Here is an 18505-nt window from a genome sequence, read left to right on the forward strand (position 1 = left end):
CCGAGCTTGATGTCAAAAGTGATTCCTCACGGACCACATTCATTAAGTCAATTTTGGTTGAAGGTGGGTCGGTAAACGATTGCATGGCCTCATACGCAATTTCATATGGACTCAAAGGCATGACATCACCAAATGAGTCCATCTCAGATTCAGAAGGAACGATCCAAGGATCATCATAAACAATTGTGTCTGACAAAATCATATGAATGGTTGCAAATGAAGACGATGTGTTGATCAGAGGAAAAGGAAAAGTTCCCAGTAAACCGGCATCTTTAACTAGTCCTACTCCAACATCCTTATACGGGATAGTTGTTTTACCGACATGTTGAATACTTTCAGAAGAGGTTGGGTCGGATGAGAAGTAAGCCAGCTGGTCTATTGTTACGATCTTTCCATTATGAAGAAACTTTATAACCCGAAAGACTGATGAAACGACAGCTGTCATAGCGTAAGACCAACTACGACCCAAGAGAAGGTTGTAATCTAGAGGGGCATCAACCACCTCCACATCTAGATTAATGGTTTTTCCTTCAACTCCTATAGGTAGATCCTGTAGAATGCCAAAAGGATGAAACCCATGGCCATCAAAGGCCTTTAGAATCGTCGGGGATTGATTTAGTGAAGGAGAACCAAGCGATCTCCAACACTGTATCGACATAATACACGTTGAGGCTCCCTCATCAATCACAGTCCTATGAATAGGTCTGTTTTTTACTATCACTGGAATCTGGAAAGCCATTTGATGAGGTAAGCATGGTGTACTATTTTCTAGATTGTAAAAGTATTAGGTTCGAGTCCTGAACGTCAACAGCTCCTATAGCCAAAAAAAGTAATTTACGATGTACTGGACATGATTGCAACACTTCCAAAGCCAACATTACTGAGGGTGAAACAACTAAATCCTCAACAATGTTATAGTTCTGAGCCACTCTCACATGTGGATTGAAAGCTGACTTTCGAAGTATACCCTTGGCAGGCGGTTTGATTACCAAGTCTGGATTAGGTTTCTCAATCTGTAGAGGATCAGAACCGGGAGCTGAGGTTGATGGGTTAGAATGAGAAGATTCTGCTTCTTTACCATCAACAGGACTTTTACTACCATAATCATGTGATCGAGTCGCAATCCTAAGATGTGACATCATCAATATGGGTTCTTCATTGGCACTCGAGGAAGAACCTATCATCTTACTGTCTTGACTTGGAAAAGGATCCTTCAAAACAACAGGCATTCAGGAACCTTTGAAAATCTTTGCAACCTCTGCACGATGAGGGTAGTCTCTTGTAAAATGTTCTTCGTCACAAATGAGACAAGGATAACGAGGTTTGGGTTTTTCATCATTGGATTCCGATTTTTCTGGTTTCTCTTTTGAATTTTTGTCCGTTTTATTTTTCTTCTTCCCTTTCTTCTTACCACCAGATTTTGATTTGGCTGTAGATGACTCTACAATGTGAATATCGGCGGAAATCTTCGTGGAAGAATCTCCTGTTGGGGAATCTGGCAAGGTTATGATAGGAGAAGAATTGTTGGAAGACTTCTTCTTGCTTTTGGTGTTAACCGTACCAATCATACCATCAGTGGAATGAGACCCTGAAGGAGCTGCAGCGATTTGATTTTGCTTAGGAAGATCGGGGATTTTCTCGCGTAACGTACCTGACTGAGTATAGACCAAGGCAAGGTACTGTGCTTGAGAAATTACTTGCTCCTCAATAACGACTCCGGCCTTAGCCACATCCTCAGTGATCTTTGGAAACAAAGATTTTACAAACCATTTAGCCAAGATCTGATCCGGAATAAAAACCTTCACTAAACGTTGTCGACGTCTCCATTCATGAATGTGATCTGAAATGTAAGTGGATGTCGATTGCTTTAATGAAGTTAGTAATTCCGTGCCATTGTCATATCTGACTGGCAACTGAAAATGAGTTAAAAACGAGGTAGCTAACTGACTAAAATTATAAAAAGTGCCTCGCAGTAACTCAATGTACCACTCGGCCGCGAGACCAATTAGAGTGCATTGGAAAAGCCTTAGACGGATTGAATCATCTGAAATGGAGTTAGACGCACACCAGAGGTGATAAGTCATCACATGGTTTGACGGGTCTTCTCCTGATTTTCCTTCAAACTTATGAATATCACTAGGCAACTTATTCGGCATTGGTGTCCAAAACGGAAGATAATTAATGGGATCGTTCGTTAGGCGCGACAATTTAGGCAAGTCCAAAGTTGCGATAAATGGTAACTGACGATTAGGGTCCCTAAAACTCTGGGTCATGAGACCAGCCCCAGGAGGAGGATATCCAGGATAACTAGGAATAGGAATTGCATTTGGGATATTGTATCCTCCCAGAAAACCAGGATTAATTGAACCGTACTGGGGTTGTTGAGGTTGTTGATATGTGTACCCAGGGTACAGTTGATATTGATAGACTGGCTGCTGCACAGCAGGACCGAATTGGTACTGTCCCTGGTACGGTTGATAAGTAAATTGTGGTTGACTTGTGACAATCGTACTTGAACCAGGTTTTCCTACAGGCATCTGAACCGAAGTTTGAATCGTGGATCCAGACGGAGCTAAAGATGTCTGAGGAGTAGATACAGGAACAGTAGAAACTGGAGTTGTCGATACTCCAGAAGTAGGTGGGGTAGATTGAACAGATGTTGCGGCAGTTGCAGCAGTCATTTGAGGCGGAGTACAAGGCGTACTAGGCCCAGGCTGAGAAACTACCGAAGGTACAGAAGTTTGAATTGTAGACTGGACAGGTTGCTGGGGATTACCAGAAACTAAGGGTTGTCCAGTTTGAGATGACAACTGTACGTTTGGTTGCAAGACCTGTTGAGTTTGCGATGGATCCCACACTAAATTCATTCCGGGGTACGGACCCATAACAGGTTGAGAATATTGAGGACCATAACCGGGTTGAGGGTAGGGTTGATAATTCAAAGGTACATTTCCCGTTCCTTGAACATATGTTTGACCGGAGGGTGGTTGGAAACCTTGGTTCGAGTACTGACCTTGGGGTTGATACCCTTGAGGCACGTACTGATATTGGGGTTGACCTTGAGGTATAAACTGATACTGTGGTTGACCTTGGGGTACGTATTGAGTCTGGGGTTGACCTTGACGAACGTACTGTCCCGTAGGTATGTACTGTCCTTGAGGTTGCCCCTCAGGTGCAAATTGGGTACCTTGAGGTTGCCTCCAAGGCGATAATTGAGGATTTTGAGACTGCCCCCCAGGCGGTAACAAGCCACCTTGAGGTTGAGGATTAGGAATAGTACTTGACATCATGAGAATATCTTCTATGCTCAACGGCTTAGTACCATTTCCAGTTAATAACCCTTGTTCAATGGGTTGAGGAGATGCTCCCGAAAAAGTACCAGAAAGTGACTGATACCCAGAGGGAATAGAAGGACCGCCGTAAAAAAAGGATTCTGGCGATTGAGTAAACATGGACGACTGTCTTGACATATTTAATGGAGGATAGTAACCTCTAGATGTTGAGTGATAAGGAACATGAGGTGGTGAAAAACTTAACCCTGGGTTTTCCAAGAAATTAGTCAAAGAAAGATACCAAGCACTGCTTCTAGGTGGACTGTAAAAAATGGATTCACTTTCCCTTAGTTCAATAGCAAGTTGATTTTCAGGGATAGGGATGCCTACTTCTTCTTCCGGAGTAGCAAGTTCTTCGATAGCTATAAGTCCATAAGGAAGATTTTGGGTGATTATTCTTTCTACCCTAGATGAACCAGGACCACTAGAAGCTGGAGAAGCAAACCTCGATGTTGGAGTAGCAGCAAATTCACTTTCAGGTTCGGATATTTTAGGTTCCTCACCTATATCACTAGTAGATGAAAAGCTACCAGTAACTTCGGAAACATAGACTGATTGTGGATTATAATCTGCTACTAAATCTTGAAAATCAGGATGTACTACCAAAGAAGACTCTCCTTCTTCAGGTGACCCAACTCTACTGTCTCTAGGAGTTACGAGGGCTCTCAACCCTTCAGGCTGGCTCAGTGAAAACTCAGGAGGTTGGCCTTGAAGTCTACGGGACTTCCTCGGTAATTCAGCCACGATTAAAAATTTTAACTACTTCACACGCAAACAAAGTAAAATCTCAATGAAAACCACCTAAAGCCTCTAAAGAACCAAGCAAATTTGAATCACACGCCTAACGAATCTAGGAGATCAAACACACACAAACAATAACTTTTCGTAATTAAAACACTAGTTGGTGATGAAGCCCAACGTCGCAGAGTTTGATACAGAAATGGCAGTTGGAATAGTTACCCCGACAACCTGCTTAATGAATAGACTGGCACAAGTTCCTCCACTTAACCGTCTTGAGTGAAGATAACCCCCTAGAAAATCCAAGTGAGTCTAGCCGACGTCTGCTCCAGGTACAATGGGATCTTCCCACCACTGTCACCTTAGGAATAATCCTAAAGAATATGGTCACTAAGGTTACCAACTGAAACAAATATACTTGGGGGAACAGTTTACGATCCGATACGCACGCAAGGGTAGAGTAACAAGCTCAATCCCCTTGAAGGCTCCTTGACATAATCCAAGGTTTACCAACAAGTGACCCTAGGCTCCTTAACAATGTTTAATCCGAGGTTTACTATTTTTAATACGTGAATATCTGGCGTCATTCCCAATGAGGAAGGATTGATTCCCACACTGGTTCGGACACGATCTCGTGCTTCTCCTTTAAGAGGAGCTTTCCCAGTGCATAAATGCAACAATTGGATTTCTTTCCTACTGCAAGATAACTACTTGTTTGTTTTACTGTCTTGGAGAGTTAATTACTCTCCTACTCCAAGACACTAGCCTAAGCTATGTTGGTGTATCAGAGCCCTAGAAATAAAAATATTACTAGATGAATTTTACTTTAAGCGTTATTTTTATTTGTTTTTGTTTAAGTCAAGAGGTGCGGAGATAAAACTCGTGGTATGAAGACTCGACTCAAAATCACTAAAAAATGCACTTAAGATGATTAAGCAATCTTTTCCCTTCAATGAACTTCTAGCTAGGAAAGAGTTTGAGAATGCAAATACTTGTAAACACAAATCTTTCTTAACAAACAAATTAAAAGAAGAGCTTTTGTCCTTTCCAATGCACTCAAAACGAGACAACTAGTTATTTTCACAAAAATTTCCCTTTTCTTTCAAAACACTTAACCACTACAAAAACAAACTTTTTCCAAAAGAGATTTTTTATTTTTTATAAAACACTCAAAACTATAGAAATGACTAACTTTGAGATCTATAAACTATAAAAACCTATTTGAAGTCAAATCTTACAAGATGTATTTTTTAAGGATGTTTTATTTAGCTAGATGTAAACTAAGGACCAATTTATGCAAAATCACAAATCAGTAAAAAAAACAACCATTATTTGTTTTCTTTTTTAAAAATGAAAATCCAAACTTTTAACACAAGCTTTTTCGAAGTTTTGTAAAGAGAAAACACAAGGCGGATTCCTCAACAAAGGTATATTTCGCAAATGGTCAGACTCATAAGAAGACTGGTAAAAACCAAGGTGATCTGAGGTTCCTACAGCTTCTAAGCTTAGAGCTACTACAAGACCAAAATGAAAACCAAAACCAATAAGCAAAACTTCTAGGAATTTCACCTAAAACCCTAACACCAATGAAATCAACCTAAGGAAAGCTTCTGACAGGTTATATGAAGGTCTGGGTAGGGGATAATAAAATCTAAACAAAAACTAAGCTGACTAACAGAGAAAATCTTAGGTTTTCCAAAATTTTGACAGGGTTCGCAGGCCCACAGTTAACACAGGTACGGTACCGCTCTGTGCTAAAAGCAAAAGTGCGGATAGGTCCGCACTGTGTCAAAAGCCTAGGGTGCAGTCCTCTCCCAAAGTTATGAAAAATAAAAAATAACCCTGGATCTGCTAAATCTACCCAATTCCACACACAACAAGCCAAAAACAGAAACAAAAACACAGTTTCTCAGGTCAAAGCAAAAACAAGGAAAAAATCAAGTCCCCAGTGGAGTCGCCATTTTGTCACACGGAATGAGTCGATCTTGCGGACAAGATAGACCTTCATAGAATCTAAAGAGACCTAGTGACAAGCAAGCCAATCAAAAACTATCTTTCTCTAAATATGAATTTATAAACAAAGGCAAACAAGTGATTTAGGCCTACCTTGGGTCCAATACAAGTTTGTGGAAGCCTCGCTCCTTCGATCCAAATGAGCTCCCTCGTTGCGAATCTGCAAACACAAACAAGCAAACAAATTAAATAGCACCTGAAAAGCCAATATCATAAAACACATTTAACATGAAGATCAAGGAATTCATGAAACAAATGACATAAGACAATTTGTTGAGAAAAATGAATCTGATTGTATTAATTCAAATCAAAGAAGAACTTTACAACCTGTGCCTTGACGTTGTACAAGCTCCTCCTAGGGTCCAACATGAAGTCTCCTCTACTTTGACAAGTTTTTATCTCTTCCCAATGAAGCCAAAAAGGTATGTGATCTCTCCTCTCAAGCTTAACTAGGAAGTCTTAATTCCACCAGCATTTACCCTCAAAAATGTTCAGCGTCTAACCTCCCTAGCAACCAACCCAATGCCTTAATTTATAGTGCAATGGAGGGAAGTTACTAGGTCCCCCTTCAATGGGATAAAGCCCTCCTTCAAAGGGATAGCTCCTCTCATTAAGGGATTAGCTCCTTCTCTTTTGGGATGCATGAACCACCTAAGAGCGACCAATCCACGTCAAAATTCCTTCTAGAATCATCTAGAATTAACCCAAAGTGAGTTTTTTAGAATAAACTTGCGCCTTTTTGACTTTCACAGGGGTCTGCACCCACTCCTTTAGGGACAGAGCGGGCAGGTCCACAGTTTTTGTAAATAGGAGGTGCGGGACCACAGGCAATAGTGAGAGAAAGTGCGGAACTAGAGCTTTGTTGATTTTCAATGTCTTTCTCTCATTTTCAAAGCTTGACTTGAAGAGCTAAGGTCCCAGACTTGCTTAGGAGGACAGTACAAGTGATGATAGACCCATACTGACTGCAAATAATCATGGTGACGATATTTTTGTGTAAAATGATAGTACAAAAAGCAAAAATGTCATATGTGTCTACAATAGGCTATCTTCCTATCACTGGTGATGATCTTGGTAAGAAACCACTGTACGGGCCACCTTACAAAGGAACCTCCTGAAAGATCCTGGGACCCCAATCACATTGCGCTGTAGTCGAAGAGGAATGTCATCTATGCTGGTCTCTGGAATGTCTCCTGTCAAATGCTCTAGATGGCTCTCCAATTCGGCCAAGGTCTCTGCTGATTCGTCTTGTGGGGCTGGTGCCGCTACAGCTGGTTGTTTCCTCTCATAGGGCCGGAGAGTGGCTGTTCACTGTGGACCCACATCTACATTTGAAACTTTTACTATCAATTTTGGGACGAGATAAAAACAAAAAAATATTTAAATTAGAAAAATGCTGAAAATGATTTTACCTGAGTCATCCCATTGCTCTCCTGGTGGAAGAGCCATGTCTGGGTCATCGTGAAAATCTACCCCAGCGTAAGGAAAGTCCTGAATAGCAAAAACCTGGTTTTCCAACCAATGGAAATACTCATGTGTGAATCGAATGACCTCTGTCCCCTCCTCAGGATGACGGGCCATAACTGCAACCCATCGCATCAGTTTGGGCTCTCGAGGAAGTCCAGCTCCAACAGTGAGGTGCTCTAGGACCAACATTGGGACCCTCTCCAGACCAAAGCTCACAACTAAAGCACCATATCCAAAGGTCTTTAGTTGTCTGTTCTTGGCTCTAGTCAGTTGGCCTTTTACATTAGCCAACACAGCATCACACCAGTTGAAGATGGTGCCTCGAAAGTAGTCAACTGCCATCTGCATTTGGGATCCAGTGGCTATATGTAGTGCTGCACTCCCGCAAAGCATGGTAACAGTAAATGCGATTACCATGAGTTTAGGAAGGGATATGGTTTTGATGTTTATCCCTTTTTCTCTAGTCTGGTTGTTACAGAACTCTAGCCGGAGGCTATCGACAGACTGGCCACCTGGCCTAGTCCCGAATAGAGTCAAATGTTCACCTCTCTTAGGCAGACCAGTCAAAAAGTATATGTCTTCCGGCTCCATTTCGAGCTGGTGACCACCAATGAAGAAGCACTAGTCCTGTATGCTCCACCTGTCTACCAACCACTGCAAGAAGTCCACTTGGGCCCTCATGCTAGGTATGGCCCAGAATTTGTATAAGCCGCATGCCTTCAATGCATCAATCGAAGGTTGATGATTTATCGCGGCAAGATCTACGTCCTCATGCTCCTGTTCTCGCCAATCAAGCATGATGTATACCCTACATTCAGTAAAAAGGCGAATTAGAATATGTACAATTGAAATTTTTGGGTGAATTTTGAGTTTCTTAGGTTTTAAAAACCTTTGCGCGGGGTACGAACCCTCTCTGTTAGAGACAGTGCATGGGTCCGCACGTTTCCTTAAGGGCAGGTGCGGACCCCCGACTTTTTTCCTTGTGCAAAAAAGTAGGGGTCTGCGGGTCCCCTGTGTTATACTTGCGGACCTCTGCGCGCGGGGTTTTTGACCTAAAAGCTCCTAAAAAATGAAATGAAACCCTAAAACTCAATTTGAAACGGATGAAATTGAAGAGTAGGATGATGTAGATTACTTGGAGGAGACGGCGCTCAATTCCAACGGACGGATTTTCCGCAATCTTCACGGGAAGTTTCTGACCAAAAGCTCTATTTTCTCACCCAAAACTCAAACGGTAAAAATGAATTGACGAAAGCCCTTTTTATAAGTTTTTTGAATAAATGAGTTGTTACTTTGTTTATGTTCACTTTAGAAAGGTAACTTTTGTAGTACTTTTATCCATTTTAAATAGGTATGAATAATTTTTGAGTTTTTGTTCAAGATAACAGATTTTTTAGGCGAAATCAGTCATTTGCGACGAAAAAACATTAGAGTCACCTTTAAGCTCTTTTCTGACTCCTAAAACATGAAAAGATCGCCGAGTTTTTCTTTTTAAACTCGTTAAAATGGAACTAAAAAGACGGTCCACTTACAGCTCTTTTTCTGACCGTAAAAACATGAAAAGATTGCCGAATTTTTGTCGTTTCAAATTCGATATTGGTTATAAAACGACGTGTCATTGATCGTTTTCTTACTTTTTCGGATTAGAGGCACTAATTACGAAATGTACTCCTTGGTTGTAATGATCAAGCGGTTCTCCCAAGTATTATTTTATACCTTTTCGGGCTTGGGAGACACAAATTTATGAAAAAGGTCAACCATGGAGTCTTCTTAAGTTTTTTCAGACTCTCTAAAATTGAAAAATGTCAAGTTTCTCCTATACTGGACTCGTTAAAATTTAATAGTAAAGGACCTGTTCAATTACAAATAGGAATGGACCACTCCTTCTTAGGGTTTGAATTTAAACTAAGTTGGACTCATCCGAAGGATGAGCTTATAATCAAGCAAATGTTATCCTCCTCAAGCTTGTCAAAAATAAAAAGGTACTTGCCAGAAATGGTGGGGGAAAAGAGAGAAAAATGAGCCTGTTTGTCATACTTTGTAACCACTCTTGAACATGACACTTTTATTCACCTAGGTTGGGAAATCCTTTGCCTAACAGTTGATAAAACCACATTGAAAGTCTTCAGCCGATTTCTGGGTATTAACTTTGGGTCAATTGTCACCAAACCATCTGCTATGTCATTATGTGTTCAAGAGGTCAGCGCAAATAATCCATTCATCTGCAAAATATATGTCATCCATTTTGACCATCCCTGAGTTAGTCCTTGCAACTAAATTTCTTCAAACTTGATCTATGATTTCGTGTTGTGTGCTTGCCTATGACGAATCGCTTTCTATCGAATTCAGCTCATTATCTAGAAAGATGATTTAGAAATCGTCAGTACCTTGGGATCTGCATGCCTCAATGGCAGGTTTCTCGCCTTCGACGATAGGTTGCATCATTGACCTTCGATCAAAGGATTCCGTGACATGTTCGACATCAACACATCTATTCACATCTCATGGACTGTACTGAGTACTTTGAGAGCCATTGACATTACTGGTGGTTTCTGTCACACTTGTTAACAGTTTACATCATTGGCTGGTAACCAAGTGGTTTCTACCATGTTTGACTTCAACACATTCATTCACATGGATAGAATCGTACTGTTTCGAGAAGTAGAAATGAAGACCCTGGATCTAGTTTCCACCATCCAGGTTGTGAGGAATTTTGTATTCATTATACTGTGGAATATTCATAAACAGATGGTTGCGTCCATACTGTGTCTACATGTGTCTACACTTGTGATGTATTACAAGATCATTCCTATATCAGAGCAGTAGTTAGTTTTCTAGTCAGTTTTGATCTGAGTATGGGAATGCCTACCTCAGCGATGATATGATCTCATATATATATTTTGCATTGAGTGTTTTTATAGGTTCCAACCGGGCTCTCCACAAGATGGTCCTCGAAATGATAAAGTACTTCACTCTTCCTAGATGATAAATGAAATATTCATCTACTACAGACTTCGCACTTTAGGGGGCAATCTGTTACACAAAATATTGTCACCATGACTATTTGTAGTCAGTATGGGTCCATCATCACTTATACTGTCCTCCTAAGCAAGTCCCAGACCTTAGCTCTTCATGTCAAGCTTTGAAAATGAGAGAAAGAAATTAAAAATCAACAAATATCTGGTTCTGCACTTTCTCTCATGGTTGCCTGCGGTCCCGTACCCCCTGTTCACATTACCTGCGGACCTGCCCGCTCTATCTCTAAAGGAGTGGGTGCGGACCCCTGTGAAAGTCAAAAAGGCGCAAGTTTATTCTAAAAAACTCACTTTGGGTTAATTCTAGATGATTCTAGAAGAAATTTTTATGTGGATGGTTCGCTCTTAGGTGGTTCATGCATCCCAAAAGAGAAGGAGATAATCCCTTGATGAGAGGAGCTATCCCTTTGAAGGAGGGCTTTATCCCTTTGAAGGAGGACCTAGTAACTTCCCTCCATTGCACTATAAATTAAGGAATTGGGCTGGTTGCTAGGGGGGTTAGAAGCTGAACATTTTTGAGTGTAAATGTTGGTGGAATTGAGACTTCCTAGTTAAGCTTGAGAGGAGAGATCACATACCTTTTGGCTTCATTGGGAAGAGAGTGAAACTTGTCAAAGTAGAGGAGACTTCTTGTTAGACCCTGGGAGGAGCTTGTACAGCATCAAGGCACAGGTTATAAAGTTCTTCTGTGATTTGAATTAATACAATCAGATTCATTTTTCTCAACAAATTGTCTTATGTCATTTGTTTCATGAATTCCTTGATCATCATATTCAGTATGCTTTATTACATTGTTTTTTCAGGTGCTATTTAATTTGTTTTCTTGTTTGTGCTTGTAGATTCGCTACAAGGGAGCTCATTTAGATCAAAGGAGCGAGGCTTCCACAAACTTGCATTGGACCCAAGGTAGGCCTAAAACACTTGTTTGCCTTTATTTATAAATTGCATATTTAGAGAAAGATAGTTTTTGATTGGCTTGCTTGTCACTAGATATCATTAGATACTAGGGAGGTCGGTATTGTCTGCAAGAACGACTCGTTCCATGTGACACTAAACCTTGAGGTCCTTGGGGGAGTGGAATTATTCTTCTTCTAAATACACACCTTCCCCTTGAGTTCCCACAAGGGCCTCCTCTAGTGGGAATCATTTTTAGCACTACATGAGAAGAGGGCTTAGCAGGGCCTGAGGCCTTCTCCATTATCACTGTAGTAGTTGGAATTTCCCCTTTTTTCAGACAACTAATTCAAGAGACCAAAGATAATTTTTGGTTCCAGGGATCTCTTACTATTACTAGAAAAGGTTCCCTCTCCAGGGATTGGCCCTTGGTTTTTTGGAGACATGGGCCTGTTCCCTTTATGCCCCGTCGACGCTTGAGGAGGATATTCATTTTTTGTCCTTGTGGGGCCTTTTATCCTTTTATTTTTCTACCGCTATTCTCTGTCATCATTCTACTTTAGCTGCTCCTCTAGCTTCTTCCTTACATTGCACGAGAAATAGAAATATTCATGAAAAAACTTGCAATTAGATGGAAGTTGATCGTAATTTGCTTCTTGTATGTGGGACCAATTATGTAGGTCCACCTCCACATAAATCTTGCAACAGGCTTTCAATCCTTCTAGTGGCTCAACTCGATCAATGTATTTACCAAGGGAATTTCCTATACTCCTAAAAGTTTCCTCGTTCCAATAATGTAGCATTAAGAATAAAAGATTGACCCATACCAAGTCTGATGCTAGAACCTGACATTCAGGATTGGACTTCATTGGTCGATATATAACCCTTGGGCTACCATGAAGTAGGGGCCATTCCTGTAGATGAGATCTTGGTCTACTTTGTCTTCAAACAAGAATGTGTAAAATCCTCGTTTGTGAAGTGATGTTGAAACCTTATTTTTAATCTTGGGTACCCAATTCTTATCGATCCATGCTAACATTGATCTTAGAGAGGGCCATAAGTTCATAAAATGACTAATAAGCGTCTGATATGCAAGACTTAGGTCCATTGATCTGTATTGAGAGGTATGAACCTCCACCTTTGGAATATCGTCAATCTTATTCAAAAATTTGGAGGATTTGGCCTTTTGGAAATGCAACCCTCTAGCATGTAATGAACCTTAACACACAGCCTAAATTTTTATTTTCTTATTGATTAAGTTACAATACTTAAATGGTACCTACCAAAACTATGACTTAATACTATGATATTGACTTGTTTATTAGTCAAAATTTTCCTTTATAGTATTTGAGTAAAGTTAATTTTAACTTTTACCCTAGATATGATTATATTATTACAAATACATTTAAATCCACCCTTAATCATTTCCAATATTGATATCTGGTCTTTTTAATCCACTACATCCTTCACTTAACTATGTCTTACACATATAGTAAGATTAAATTTACTTTTATGTACAATGTAGATTTTTTATGAAAAAATAAACACCTCATTGATGAATTAATGCAAGGTTTAATCCTTAGCTTGCTTTGTAAAAGGATTTTTATAAACTTTATGGGGTTTCACCCCTCCTCTTCATTCCTTTACAATAAGGTTCTAAGTCACCTTACATTACATGTTATGCTAAGGTATAATGTATGGTTTGAAGTGGTTTATGTTTTAATTATTCAAAAATTATATGGTTTAGTGTGCTCTATAAATAACCACCATGAAATTCAAACTATTGACCTTCTCATTACAATTAAAACAACATACCATTGCACCAAGCTTTGATGCGCTCTACAAATGAAATATGAATTCAAATGCGTGGACCCTGGTTTTCCACATGGATAATTTCTAATGATCCACAAAGGTCTTACCCCACTTGGACTCACATGACTTTACTTGGAAAAATGTGGATTTTCAATAGATGACTATGATTAAATATTTTCGAATCAATGGTGATAAATATTATGGTTTTTTCTTTGGCCATAATTACCTTTCCTCCACTGGTTCACACACTTATGTCCTTTTCCATATTCCGACAGAGCTCCTCTCTACTCTACAACATGGTTTTTTGACTTGTTGGTCTTTCCCAGGTTATGAATGAATGTAATCTCACTCTTCTCCAGGATTAATCCCTTCACCTTCGGTGAAGATACATTACAACTCTCAATGGTTGAGCTAGTATGAGAAAGATCACTTTTATGATCTATTTACACTTCTTCTATCACTTGCTAGTATTGTTAGATTAATCAGTGGTTTATTCACATGGAGTTGTAAGTTTTGATCTCAAGACTCTTCTTGGTCTAAGTCTTAGGAAATAAATTCCCTTTGGATATCCTATGGCTTAGACAAACTTGTTGCAAGTGAATATTTTTGTTTCTCTTCCTCTCTAGGCATAACCTTGTTTTTTAGTTTTATTGTACATGGCATCATTTGGTTTGTTAAACACACAAAGGTTTTTAAAATAAACCTTTTCTTATGTATTTTGGTTCAATATGGAGATATGGAGTCACTTCTGGCTTCCTCTCGGTAGGATATTTACTTTCAAAAGGTAATATTGCAGTAAATATTTTAAATGGAAAAATCCCCAATATCATTTCTTGTTTTTCTTGATTATTTCTTAGTCTTTTTAATTTTTTATTTTTATTTTGGGTTTCAAAGCTAAAACCATATCATTCCATTGTTTTTGTATGGCCATGATAAAGTATTGACATGAGTCTTTTTGTAGTGGCTGCATATGAAAACACAGTATGGTTGCTAAGCTTCCTTGTATGGAAATTTAGATCATTTCTCATGATTTTAAATGTACCCAACTTTTTCTTCTTATTTATCATGGAATTTTCTTTGCAAACATTTTTAAAAAGTTTGCATCTATTATAGGTGGATGATAGGTTTTTCAGACATTGTATTTTCCTCGGGTATAATCTATGCACAAATAGTTTTTCCTTTTTGGCTAATTTTTCTTTGATATGCCGCAATTTATATTTTGTTCTATTGGAAATTTGTAGGTACCCTCATTCTTTGGTGGTTTTTGAATACATTCCTTTATATTCGATATGGAAACATCTAGTCATTTAACGAGTTCAATTTCTTCCCTTATAGGTGAACATATTTCCACTTCCTGTTCACTTCTTCTATTATTATTTGATTCTATCATCAAGGGCTAAGACACTAGTGTTTTTAATCTGAATTAATTGTCATGGAAGTTTCTTTAAGTTTTTATTTTAAGATTGAGGGGAAATATTGATGTTTAATACAGTTATCCCATGCTAGCAACACTGAAATGACCAAGGTTGAAAGCCTTCAACCAATGGACATTGTTCTATTTAAATAAGAGCTAGGTATCAATCAACCTTTTTGGTTAACTCTTGTTTCACTATAAATACATTTTATGCTAAGTTATTTTGTTTACTTACTCAAAGGCATTTTCAAAAATTGTCAACATTTATTCTTAATAACTTTTAGTGTTTTCTTACTCTCGTGAAAATTATAGGTTAAATGTTACAGTATAAAACTACCTGTTAATGGGTTTTCTATTTCAACTAAATCTAACAAGGTTGGCTATCACCCCTTATTTTAGCGCTTATTTCATCTTACTAGACTTTCCTGAGCTACCCGTAGAGAATTTATGTGATTTTCTAAAGATTTACTCAGATACGTTTTTATATCCAAATATTTTAAAGTTATGTTTGGCCTAGGGCCGCTACTAAAATTCCATTGTTCTTTGATCTATTAGATCAGCTTGGTCACACCTTTGGTCATCATTTTATTTTCTTGTTACTATCTTGTCTTAAATATATTTATATACAAGAAAGGGATGCTTCTAGCATACCCCATGTAGACTATATCAAATTTTTTTCTAATATATATCATTCTCTATTCTAACATAGTTACACATACACTAAACCTTAAATTAAGTTATTCTCTATGCATTCAAAGGTAAATATTTCTCACAAGATACTCCAGAAAATTGTTATATAGAAAAACAAAATACCTGTCTTATTCAGATATTTTTATAATGATTTTTACTATTCTGTGTATACACAAAATACTTAAACCATTTCAAATGCTTGAATAATATAATTCTATTTTTTTATTTTTTTATATGGGGGATTTTCGCAGTGCATTATATTAGATATCATTTTTGGGATTCAACTGCGTTAAGTAAGTCATTCAAAGTATGACCATTTCCATGAGAGGTAGTCGTAAAGTGACTAATTTCTCATGATTTTTGAATAGTTCACTTAGCACTCATTACATCGGGTGATGCTCACAGGGGTGAAGAAGTGGGATTGAAACTAGTGAAATGTGGAGAACGAATCACATAGCATCAATCATCACTTCCGAGGCTTGCACCCGGTAACCAGGACTTCCCAGGAGGTCACCCATCCCAGAACTCCTCTGGCTCAAGCGCGCTTAACTGTGGAGTTTTTCCCCACAATCAAGCCCACTTAGCTTGCTACCCCATTTGCAAAACCTTAGCAAGTATTGTGCCTCATGAACCATTCAGGTAGAGATCCCTTGACTTACTTAACGCAGTTGAATCCCAAAAATGATATCTAATATAATTCTATTTTACTTTTCATTCACATGCATATTCACAAAACTAGAAAACTATAACAACAATACTGCTACACAAATTTTCAACAATAAAATACTTGACATGTTGTTGTAGTGTTTTCTTCTCAAAGATGTACAAACATTGTGGATGAGAAACAATCTCAACAATATAAATGGCTACTAAACATTGTAGATCTGCAACAACCAATAGAAACAAACACTACCAAAGTCCGGATCTATGCCACAATCATAGTTAAACAACAAAAAGAAAGAGTAATAACTCCAATCATCCAATGGAAACTAGATATGTAGAGAATAATTTTATTATAACACCTGTGAAAGGAACAAAGAGATGTTACCAGTCCCCCTCTATGGGATGGATTCTTGGCTATCCTCAAACATATTCAGCTTGTGTAGAGTCTCTCTCCTCTATAATGCATAAACCCAACAAAAATATGGTGTGAAACAATGAAAATAATCAGAGTTACAACAATGAGTGCAACAATGAGAATAATAAAAAGTGAATAATGAATGGAAAACACTTCTATTTATAACAAAATATTGAGTTATCCTCGAATAATGAGCAATAATAAAATATTATTGATCCCATTTTTAGAATAACCACCTGGAATATTTTATTATATTTGTTTAGGAGGGAAAAAGTATTTAAACTTTTATCTAGAAATAATAAATAAATAAATGATTTATTTATCATCTCAAGGAATTAGTTAAGGAATAATAAACAAATAAGGATTTATTTAATTATTCCTATGGGATTTAGTCAAATTTGACAAAGAATAATAATTAATTAGCAATTAATTATTTATTATTGTAGAAAAATAAGATAAATAATTGTTTATCTGTTTATTTTTCATGATTGGGTCAAATATGACAAAGAATCATAATTAAACAATGGTTTAATTAATTATTCCTAAAATAAAATCAAATAAATAGTGATTTATTTAATTATTCTTCATGGGTTTAATTATAAATTAGTTAACAAAGGTGGTTTATTAAGTAATTTCTCACAGTGAAAGAAATTTTACTATGGTAAAATTGGCTTTACATGGTGTAATTCAATCCATCTAGTAAATTAGGCTAGATGATCAATTTTTTGGTGATAACATATTTCCCCCCAGCGTACGAGTGTTAGGAGAAAAATGTATGACTGAAGTATATTGTAAAGACACAATCACTAGACAACACGGGGGAGTCAAAGAGAGAGAGAGAGAGAGAGACCAATGAAGTTGAATTTGAAGGAGGATAGGGATAGAGAGGGTGAGACTAATGCAAGTATCCTTTTATGTTGTGGTACCAGACCTCACTGAGGCAGGGGAGGCATACCCATACCTACCGAGATAACTTAGTACAAAAATAATGGTTCACCCAGAAATATATAACTGAGCAATGAAGTAAATGTTGAATGGTGCATGCCATGCTGGCATAACAGAGCCATAAAATAATACAATGTGTCCCATATACATAATTCACTTGGAAAAAACATGAGCCAAGACTGAATACAATAATATCTGAGTACATGAGATACAAATCTCCTTCCCTCAAAAAAATGGGTGGGAGAGAGGGTAGAACAATCAGAGAAGCCTTGCTGAACAAGGAGGAGCTATGCAAAACTGAATGGATCATTTGGAGGAGACATGCATGTTATAGACACTCTGATCAGTAGAAACCGAAGCCATGAACTTTGTAGAACTACATCTAAGCCTGTAGCATAATAGGTATGTATCCGAACATGTGGGCGACTACCTGAAGGGCCACCCCCTCATGAGGTCTGAAACATCTCACAAACACCCGGGAATCACCAGTACAATTTGTTGCATCATTGGACCGTCAAGTGTATGGATCATGAACATGAAACAACCAAGTCAAAGAGAAATAATGGGACCCTCTTCTCAATCCAAGGCACCAAACAATAATGGAAGCTGGAACCAAGATACACGCCCTCTAGGTCATTCTTCTAGAATAAATGAGCAGATGTCAACATAATAGGGCATGTGATAGATGAGGCAATGAGGCTCCTCAACTAAAGCATGAGGGAAAATAGTAAAGTGAATGATGGAATGACACCAGGGATAATGGAAAATGTAGGACTGAGGGACAAACAAATGACTACCCTTGTTAGAGCATAAAGTGCATGGTTGACCTGGCAATAATTGACTCAACTTCGAGGGGATGGGGACAATATGACTGAAGGAAAAAATGGGAAACACAAGATGAACGATATGAAAATATGGATGGAATACCTGTAACATGATATAATTGGACATGAAATAGACTCCAATAATGCAAGGGTGACTTATCACGGATGCTGTGAACAAGGGTGACTCAATGACACTGCCACATAGACTAGGCCTGGTGGGGACCATCAAAACATGAGTAAATGATGGTTACTCATGACGAAAG

Source organism: Pinus tabuliformis, chromosome J, assembly GCF_031772625.1.
Source record: "Pinus tabuliformis cultivar Carrire ecotype Pingquan chromosome J, CPIR1, whole genome shotgun sequence".
NCBI classification, from domain to species: Eukaryota; Viridiplantae; Streptophyta; class Pinopsida; order Pinales; family Pinaceae; genus Pinus; species Pinus tabuliformis.